Raw genomic sequence first — 10,042 nt, 5'->3', positions numbered from 1 at the left:
ACCATCAAAGTGCGAGATACTCAAGGACTCGATTAAATACTTGGGCAGGATGGTAGATAAACACGGTATCAGACCTGACCCAGACGCCGTGGAAGCAGTCCTAACCTGGAAATCACCGAAGACGGAGCACCAGCTGATGAGCTTCCTGGGTTTCGCCAACTATTATAGAGAATTCATCAAGGGCTATGCGGACAAGGTATACCCGATGCAACAATTAATGAGACACAAGGGCAAGAAGTTCACGTGTAACAACGCGGCAGAAGAGTCATTCCAGAGAATAAAGAAAGAGCTGTGTGAGGCACCAGTACTGGGTATGCCGACTGAGAAGGGGATGTACGTGCTAGACACGGATGCGTCAGTAGTCGCTATTTCTGGGATTCTCCATCAAGAACAAGAATGGAATGGGAAGACAGTCTTGAGACCAATAGCATACGGGAGCAAGGTCCTAAGTGACACAGAAATGAAGTACGGAGCACCGAAAGCAGAGATGTTTGCGGTGGTCACCTTTGTCGAAAAATACAGAGCATACTTAGGCAGTGAGCCCTTCAAGCTGCGAGTCGACAACCGAGCACTAAGCTGGCTGAAAACGTACTCAATGGACCAGAGCTATATTGGGAGGTGGATAGTTCGCTTGGATGGATACAACATGATAATTGAGCACAGAACACGAGATAAACATCAAAATGCTGACAGCTTGAGTAAGAAGACGGAGTTCTACGAGAGGCAAGAACAAAGAGAGGCGGACAGACCTGAGATCAAAGACGGCTTCTCCTTCATGGACAAAGAAACGTACGACAGTCTTCCACTCACGAGATGGCTGCACAAATCAGGCAAACCGATTGAAGATCATCCCGAATTGCCGAAAGAGCCTCTTGAAAAGACCATCTTGAAGAAAAGCAGAGGGATTCCGATAGGAATAATGCTCAAGTCCAAGATCGTGAGGGAAACACTTAAGGCAAAAGGTTATGATCTCATCCAGGTAGAGGAGGGAACGGTCCGAATAGATGAAGACTTAATAAGGTTGCTTGAGAAACTATCAGATGACAAGCCCGGGATCCAAGGGAAAGGTCAGGAAGCACCGGAACTAACCATACTTCGGAGAGAAGAAACAGTGAACAATACTGACGTCTCAAAAGGAAGCATCACTGATAGCAGGGAAGTTGTGCGATCACTAGTTGAAGAAATCCCCGAAAAAATTCTGGAACAGACAAAAGTCAAGGATAAGAAAGTAACATTCAGAGAAGAAGTTGAACACCTGGGACTAGATCAAGAGTCCGGGGAGTGGTCCAGATTCATGGAAAAAGACGAAACCGGAGAAGGGAAATTGTCCGGGGAGCGTGAAGAATGGGATGAAGACTCGGATGAGAGCAGCGAAGACCAAGACAGTCTATGCATGATACTGGCGGAAGAGAAGATAAGACAGCACGACAGGGAATTACAGACGGATCCATCTTCAGGGACGTACAATCTGGAAATACAAGAGGTACGAGGTGGTGAAGAGCTCGAGAAAATAGCAGTTTCAAGAAAACCACTAAGGGAACTATCGTGTAACTCAAACGTCAGAACGAATCTGGTACCAGAAGACGACATGAAAATCGTGAAAAGGATGATATGTGTGAAGCTGAGCGATGACATCCACAACCCTGGTGAAATGAATGGACAGATCATGGCGCTAAAGGAGCACGTTAAGGCGAGATACAGGCTGTCTGACCTAATAAGGGCCCAGAAGAATGACAAAATGACAAGTAACCTCTCCAAATGGATCCATTCGGGAGTCAAGGAGAAGGGGGAACTTGAGGAAGACAGCTACAAGATCTTGAGCCAGTTCTACAAAGAAAAGAGAGACTTACTTTATCACACAGCTGAAGGGGTGGTAGCGTGCAAGAGAAGAGATGAGGAAAAAATATTACACAAACACAACCTCATCATACTACCACAATTGTACCAAACGGAGGTGCTTTTCAGATCACACGACCAGATGGGCCACCAGGGGATAGATAAAGTACAACAAAGGATACTTCACAGGTTCGACTGGCCGGGAATGAGAATAGCTTGCGAGAGATGGGTGAATGCCTGCCTAGCATGCCTTCAAGTAAAAGACCCAAGGAAGATGAAGTTTCCCCTCAAGTCTGTCGAAAGTTCGGAATTCAATGAAGTGGTGCAGATAGACCATCAGAAAATCTGCATGACGGAGTCGGGTTATAACCAAATACTAGTTATAATAGATCACTTCACCAAGTTGGCGGAAGCGGTTCCGTGCCAGACAGCCTCAGCAGAGGAGACATGTGATCACCTGATAACGCATTGGATATCGCGGTATGGTTGTCCAATGACTTTCCAGTCGGACAACGGCAAGGCTTTTGTGGGGGACTTGACAAAAGAATTGATGAAGAGATCACACATTGCTCAAGCGCACTCGACGACCTATCATCCACAGACCAATGGGTTGGTAGAGAGACAGGACAGGACACTGGTCAACATGCTCAGGGTGTACTGCTCGAGATACATGACGGACTGGGACAAATACCTGCCACAGGTAGTAGGAGCCTATAATAGTACTCAGCACTCAACGACGGGTATCAGTCCTTTCATGATGTTGACAGGCAGGGAAAGGGCAATGCCTATAACATTCTTCTACCCGGAGTACGAGGGGAAGAGGACGTCACCTCAAGCATACGTGAAGGAAGCGATCAAAAGACAACAAGAGCTAAACGAGCTATGTCGGAGAAACACGGCGCAAGCGCAAATGAGGCAACGCAAGAAATATGACGAAAAGATACTAAGAGCAAAGCCATACGAAGTGGGCCAATACGTGTGGGTCTTCCAAAATGTCATACCGCCCAAGGGAACAAAGAAACTACTCAAGAAATGGAGAGGACCGTTCATGATTACGGAAGTACATCAACAAGGACGGTTCTATCGCTTGAGTACAGGGCGAGCAGCACATTACGAAAATCTGAAGCCTCACGTCCCGTCCCCGGAGGACTGGTGCCTACCAAAAGACATGGAAGGTCTTGAGTACCTGGTGGTGGAACCAGCGTGCGAAGTGAATGAGAAAGGCACTAGAGAGAAAAATGATGGTAATGAGAACTTGAGTTTGGACGACAACGAAAAGATAGAAGTGGAGTCGGATGCAGGTTCATTTGTAGAAGAAGACTGGAACGACCCAGAGCAAAACGAGGTACCGAAGTGGATGGAGCCGGATCGACCAACACCACCGGAAACCAGGACTGGCAATCGTAAACGAACAGGTATGAGGTACAATAGGTACGGGGATGACTTCTTGATCGATAAGATACAGCCAGACAAGTTGGGCGATGAACTACTAAGTGCAGGCGAACTGGAAGCCGAAGAGGAATGGCAGGTCATTGACGATGGTGGACATTATCCGCAGGATGATTACTCGACGCCAGAATTGGAGACGGATCTCGAGCAGAGTGAAATAGAAAGGAGGGAGAACACGAACTTGAGGATTCTAGAGTGGATGCGTGATGTCAAAGACGAGAGCCGCGAAGGACAAAGCATTCAGCAAATCGATGTATCAGCAGCAAATTACATGAAGACAGAGGACCCTCTTTTCGGATGGACAGCAACAGACAGGCCACTGGACATCCCCAAGGACAATTCAGACCCGACTACATCGACGGGGACGTCGATAAATATTTTTGTCCGGGGAGTGGGGGTAGGACTTACCCACACCGAAAATTTGATGATAAAGAAGCTCAAGGAAGTGAGGGAAACAAGCGGATTGGAACTGGAGGAAGAAGAACCAGAGCCTACCATAGGAAGGAATTTCAAAACGAAATTCGAAATACCCAATGAATACTCAGAGAACATCATGATAACGGATAGCGACTTCATCCTGTCAAACAGGACCAGCGCGATCTGCATCACGGCGGACATGAGTTTCAAATCAAGATTGGAGGCTGACTTCAAAAGAGAGTACCAGAACGTAGAGTTTCTGTTCAGACAGAGGCCAGGACTGGGAGGCATAGCAGCGCTTCCACCGTCAGTGGCACAAGTCCCGGGCAAATACCTCTGCTTCCTAGTAACGAGAGTCAACGACAGAAACACAATTGATCCCGAACACGTGATATTGGCACTGACAAGACTACGTGACTTCATGATTGAAAGAGGAATAGTGGAGGTCTCGATGCCGGTGTACGATCCAAACAGGGGCAAACTGAGCTCGAGGGAATTGTACGCTATCCTACATGTGGTCTTTGCAGAAACAGAGATAATGGTGCATCTTCACAAGAAGTACTACTTGAGCATTGCCTGAGTCGGGTACATGGAGGTATCAGGTCGGGTGTGAGGGAGGAGTCTTGAGTTAGGTACTGGGGTGCGGCGCAGGTAAAGGGATCTTAAGATGTGATTGGCATGACAATTGAATTTTAAAAGAAAGAATTGATGGTGCTAAAACATAAAATGAATCTGCATGTTCTTAAGGGAAAATCCAATCGAATTGCTTTAAGTGATATGAGAATGATAAGATTTTAACCATATGGGTAGAAGGGGGGTCTCTAGGTTAGGAACGTGACATGCTAAGTTTTAATGAGCTTTCTGTTTTCAGATCGAGTTTGAAAAACAAAGTTGAAAATCCAACTACACTCAAGCGAGAAACAGAAAGAGAGAATCTTGATTGAACACGCGATAATCCGAATCTACAGCAAGTACTTGCAAGAGAGCATTTCTAGAGAATTCTTGAATTGGGTAATACTTGAGTTGGTAAGGTAATACTTGAGTTGGTAAGGTAATTCTTGAGTTGGTAAGGTAATTCTTGAGCTGGTTAACATCTACCTATATACATCCCGAAGTTGCAAAAATGGCAGACCGATTCTGGAACTCCGTGCCCGCGGCTCTGAAGAAGCCCACTCTTGACGAGCTGTACAGACGCTTGAGGGACCTGGACTACACCCAGATAGACGAGAGAATGGCGGTGATGCTGAATGCGATCCTCCAGTTGGAGGACCAGGGTGAGTGCAGGGAGTCTGCGACGGAGGCTGTCTTGATGGTCGGCTACACCACCGAGGGCATATCAAATCGAGAACAGACCAGATGGTTATCTTGGAATGCGGATGGAGGAGTAAGGGGCTTTGACTTGGCAAGAAATCCTGGCCTGAGTAACAACACCGAACACGGCGCAGGAGAGTTTCCGCTACCGACGAGACCAACAGCAAGATCCACAGGCCAGAGCTCGAGTAAGGTGCCGTCGATGTCGCGAGCGCAACAGACGACAGAGGCATATCCGGATCTGGGGGTTCTAAAGAAAGAGCTCGAGAAGGCGCTGAAGGAAAGGAATAAAGCGAACCTCGATCGGGATCAGGCGAAGCTGGACAGGGAGAAGCTTCAGCTGGAGAGAGACCAGGCAGTCGACGAGCGAGATCAGACGTCGAAATTACTTGAGATGCTAAGGGCTGAACATCAGCAGGAGCTGAGGGTGCGGGAGAACGTCGCAAATCGTGATCAACTGAAGTCGGAGTTGGAAAGGATAGAACAGCGACAACGCGAGCTTGACGCACAGAAGGGAGCCAGGTCAAACGAACGAGTGGTGACCAGCTCGAGGCCAGAGTCGCGCATGGAGGTGGATGAAGCTCCCAGGGCTAGAGGACGGTTCAACCTTGACCGCGAGGCCAGAGAACACATGAGCGAAGGGTTAGAGGTCTGGATACCGAATGACGTGACGCCTTCCTTGCGCAACCTAGAGACACAACCTGTACGTCCTCTGATGGATGTGGTGTTACCAGGATATACCCCAACCTCGACCTCGAGTGGCAGTCAGGTGAGTGGCGCCTCATCGCGCCTGAAGGAGCTAGGCGAGAAATTGCAGCAGCAGAGTCGTGAAAGATCGACAAGGCCAGAGCTTCCCCCAACTTGGAGGGAACAGCCGGTCAGGAATGTCGTGATCGCAAGCTATAAGAAGAATACAGAAGGGAACTACCACAGGCACAATCGGCTGGACTGGAGTGCGGAACAGGGAGCCAGGAGGGACTGCTTCCATGACGCAGCCTGGGTGGAGTATCTAGCGCCACCTCGTGTGCCAGAGGGTGCAGTTCACCTAATTATAGGGGATAGCCTGGTGCGGGTGTTGACCCAGATACGGTCCCATTGGCAGACAGGAGTCTTGAGTTTCGCTGGAGCTGCCACGCCACAGATGTTGGCAACCCTGGACATGCTAGGGATGACCAAAGTTTACACAGTGACCCTGATGGTTGGGACCAACGACGTGTCAAGGGGAGAAGCGAGGAAAGTAGCGAGGCTGTGCGACAAGATGAGCTGCCTTCTTGAGGAACTGAGGATCCAGATGGACCCCATCCTGCTGACGGTATGCACGGTCCCCTACAACATGATGTTTGATCAGCACGCCCTAGAGATGAACCAGAAGGTGCGGAGCCTGAACAAGATGATCCGAGACATACACCGGAAGAGTGTGCTTCCTCTCAGGCTGTTGGACATAGCAGAACGTATGGAGAAAAAGGGATTCCCTGAAGACACCTCAAAAGATGGAATCCATTTCGATAGGCCAAGGGGAGCGGAGTGGCTGAACGACGTCTTCCAGGAACACATTAACACGCTAGAGGCGGACCTGCTGGAGACAGCCCAATTCACTTTAGGACCACCTCCCAACCCACCATTCCTTGCCTCGAGGGCCTTGGCTCGAGAGTTGATACTAGAGACAGTTCAAGGAGCAATCAGACCCGATTGCAGAGTGCCACGCCAATGGAGTCGGAGGAGGTAGAGTCATCAACACCTCCGGGCTCGGCGATGTCCTCTGTGGTGGTGGCAGATGGCAGGAGAGAAAAGAAGTCTATAGAGACTGCCCGCTTGAGATATCCTGAGAAGGTGAAGGAACTGGATCTAGAGAGTTTGGAATGCAGACGAGAGTTGGCGGAAACCCTGGGGATCGAACGAGTGTCGCACGAGGATTTGAATAGACATCATTGCATAGACTGGTTGAAAGCTCACGAAGCGCACTTCTCGAGAGCGAAGTTAATGGAGACCACAGACCTGACTGGAATTCCCACAAAAACGATCATGGGACCCATTAACTACAGGCCTCTCAAACTGTTGGGGGGTCCTGGACTTATAACAGAACCTCCCAAGCACCGAACTGGCATCGCTAGGATCAGGTTGGCAACACCGGCGCAGTTGAAGGTGGTAGACAAGCTACTCAATCCGGGGGGAATGGAATTGCCTGATGCCGCTTACGAAGGTCCGAAGTTGGCAGAAGATCCCAGGTACGGGAAGCCCTGTGGTGGCACCCAACTGGCCAAAACTCTGGCAGTTTATGATAGAGCAGATCCAGCTGCTGCAAGAGTAGTCATTGTGGCGGGATCGGACTTCGAAGGAACGTCTCCCAAGTTGTTCTGGCCGGAGACTCTGGTATACTCCTTGCCAGGAGCCGAATTGAACCAGATGTTGACTCTAGTGGTGGCAATAAAGTCGGAGATGCCCTGTGAACCTGAGCTGCTAATGTTTGCAGGAATTAATGATCACCTGCACGCGATGGGACTTCTTGAGCAACTGAAGGGCAAGGAGATTCCGACATCAAAGAAGATATGGGAGGCTATTCAGGCGTTATTTGCGGCGATGAATGAGGTACAAGAGAACGTAGCCTCGAGATTTGGGTCCAAGACGAAGGTGGTGTTTACCACATCCCCGGGATACGCAAATATGCCACCCGCCCTACAATTCGTGTACGCGGTCTTGATCCTGATAGCAGAAGGGAGTGAATGGCGGATTCTGATGGCAGCCCCCAATCGAGAGCTGGAGCCATTGAACTTGAGGCTTTACAAATCAGAATTGCCGGCCGCATGGGCTGACATATCTCATGCACTGAGGGGCTTTTACGGACTGGCCGACGTCCTGATTGTATTGGATGAGGTACTCTTGCTAGAGATATCGAACTTTGCTAGACAACTCAAGTTCAGCCCAGTCATCGGGGACGACCACCCGGCGATAAACCAGTTGACGGCCAGCCTGTGGTTCCGGAGTATGGATGTGAAAGTCGCAAATTCCACCAGCAGGACTAGAGGTCCCAGCAACGAGAGAAGAAATGTGGTCGAGACGGAGAAACAGTTAGAATCGATGAAATATCGCTTGACTCAAGAGAATGGCTGGTGGCCATTCCTGACACCAAGGCTGGAGAACGTCACGAATAAGACGAGGGAGGAAGCACCACTCCTCGTGAAACAAATCTGGAGTTTTCTAGAGAAGCAACTGGAGCTAGCTGAAACGAGAGACATGACGGTGGCTAGATTTGTCTCGGCCGCCAATGAAGTGACGATTGGAGGATTTTGGAGAGAGCACGCCAACGGCGAATTGAAGACTAGGAGAGATTACGAGATTCTCAAGTTCTTGAGTCCTTGCTGGGAGAGAGAATTCTTGGCAGGAGTGTTCGGCACCACGGCGACTATCTTCGGAGCCTTCGTACAGGAGATACTGGGCATGTCCATCAGCCTGCTCTTGGCCCTGTATTTGGTTTACCCCAGATACTTGTTCAACATGGGCCCAGCATACATGTTTAGTCGAGGAGTGGAGACACTTCGAGTTGATGGGTATCTGGCACTAGTACTCTTGACCCATGGGGAATTGGTATCGTTTCATCGGTTAATGGAATATGGAGAACCTCTGTCTATGGGGAGAGTCCACACGAGCATTGAAACCAGCTCCTACAAGTGTGCCGCAGGGTTGAAGACACTGCTGGTGCAATACCTCATGATGCAGAATCGATACATGACGGGTGAAGATGAGAACCCAACCTCGAGAGAAGAATGGGAGAAGGCGAACAGAGGGATGCCTCTGTTGACGGACCTGTGCCTGGCAATGAGGTCGGACCCAATGGGGATAATCCGAGGTCTAGAGGAGGTGGTGACCTGCATCTATGGTCCAGCAGTGACGTACGCGTTTCCAGATCCCCTGGTGATAACGTATCGCCACTCGGTGACGCACTTGAGTCTCATCAGCGTACTGGATGGTACAGCGCTGAATTGGTGTCAGCAGGAGGTGCTCAGGGCGCGTATGAGCAACACGGTACTCTTCGGAAAAGTGAAAGATGCCGAGATGATGGTGTGCAACTTCAGGGGACAAATGCAATGTAGAATGGGAGGCAAGCGAGAGGGCCCCATTGAAATGTATCCAAAGTTTTGGAACCTAAACCCATTGACGGCCAACGGACGAGAAGTCTTGAGAATCCCCGCCTGGAAGGAGTGCTTTGCACTGGTCAAGAGGGAGCTGGATGCCATAATGGAGAAAGAAATCCTACCAGCCACCATGCCTGAGTTCCCGACAGTCAGGAGGATGACCTTGGGAATGAATAGTCCCTTGGTGGTTCCCTCCATAATGGCGAAGATGATGACGGAGGAAACGCAGAGGCATTTCACGGATGGCTGGGATCCCCTGTTCATCGGCTACACGGCGGCAGTCTACTTCCACACCAGCGAGATGAAGGTAAATTCGTGGACGACGCAAGCGAAAAAGAGTAGAGGTTCGCAGCCCCCTGGATATGAGGTGCGGAAAGTCTTGAGGACTCTTGAGAAGGAAGGACTTGAGAATATGCTACCCATATGGGATGATGGCAGGATGATCGTGATGGAGGGACACGTCGCATTGGTGGACGAAATGAAATTTGCCACGAGAAAATACAAGGCACCCTATGGCTTGGAACAAGTAGAAGTGACACAGGAGGGAACAGAACTAGATGCAGCAGGTCAACTGCATGTAGCCCTGACGGAATATAAAAAGCTGGATCCTACGACACCGTCACCACTGTCTGTAGACACGCCTGGATACAAGAGGAGTGGACCCGTTGAGGATCGATTCAAAAGAATTCTCGAGAGAAGAAGAAATGAATCAGAGGAAGAGAGTATGGATGAAACTCTCAGTGAAGCTGGAGAAGACATGGAGGTGGGGAATACACCTGAACCAGGGCCATCAGGGGAGGAACTCACCACTCAAGAGCTGTTGAAAGACTTGAGCGAAGAGAATTGGGCAGATACTGCCACACCACCTCTGAACCCGTCCCCGCGGAAGAACCTAGAGT

Source organism: Symsagittifera roscoffensis, chromosome 6 (genome assembly GCF_963678635.1).
Source record: "Symsagittifera roscoffensis chromosome 6, txSymRosc1.1, whole genome shotgun sequence".
NCBI lineage: Eukaryota > Metazoa > Xenacoelomorpha > Acoela > Convolutidae > Symsagittifera > Symsagittifera roscoffensis.
This window is presented reverse-complemented; position numbering follows the sequence as displayed.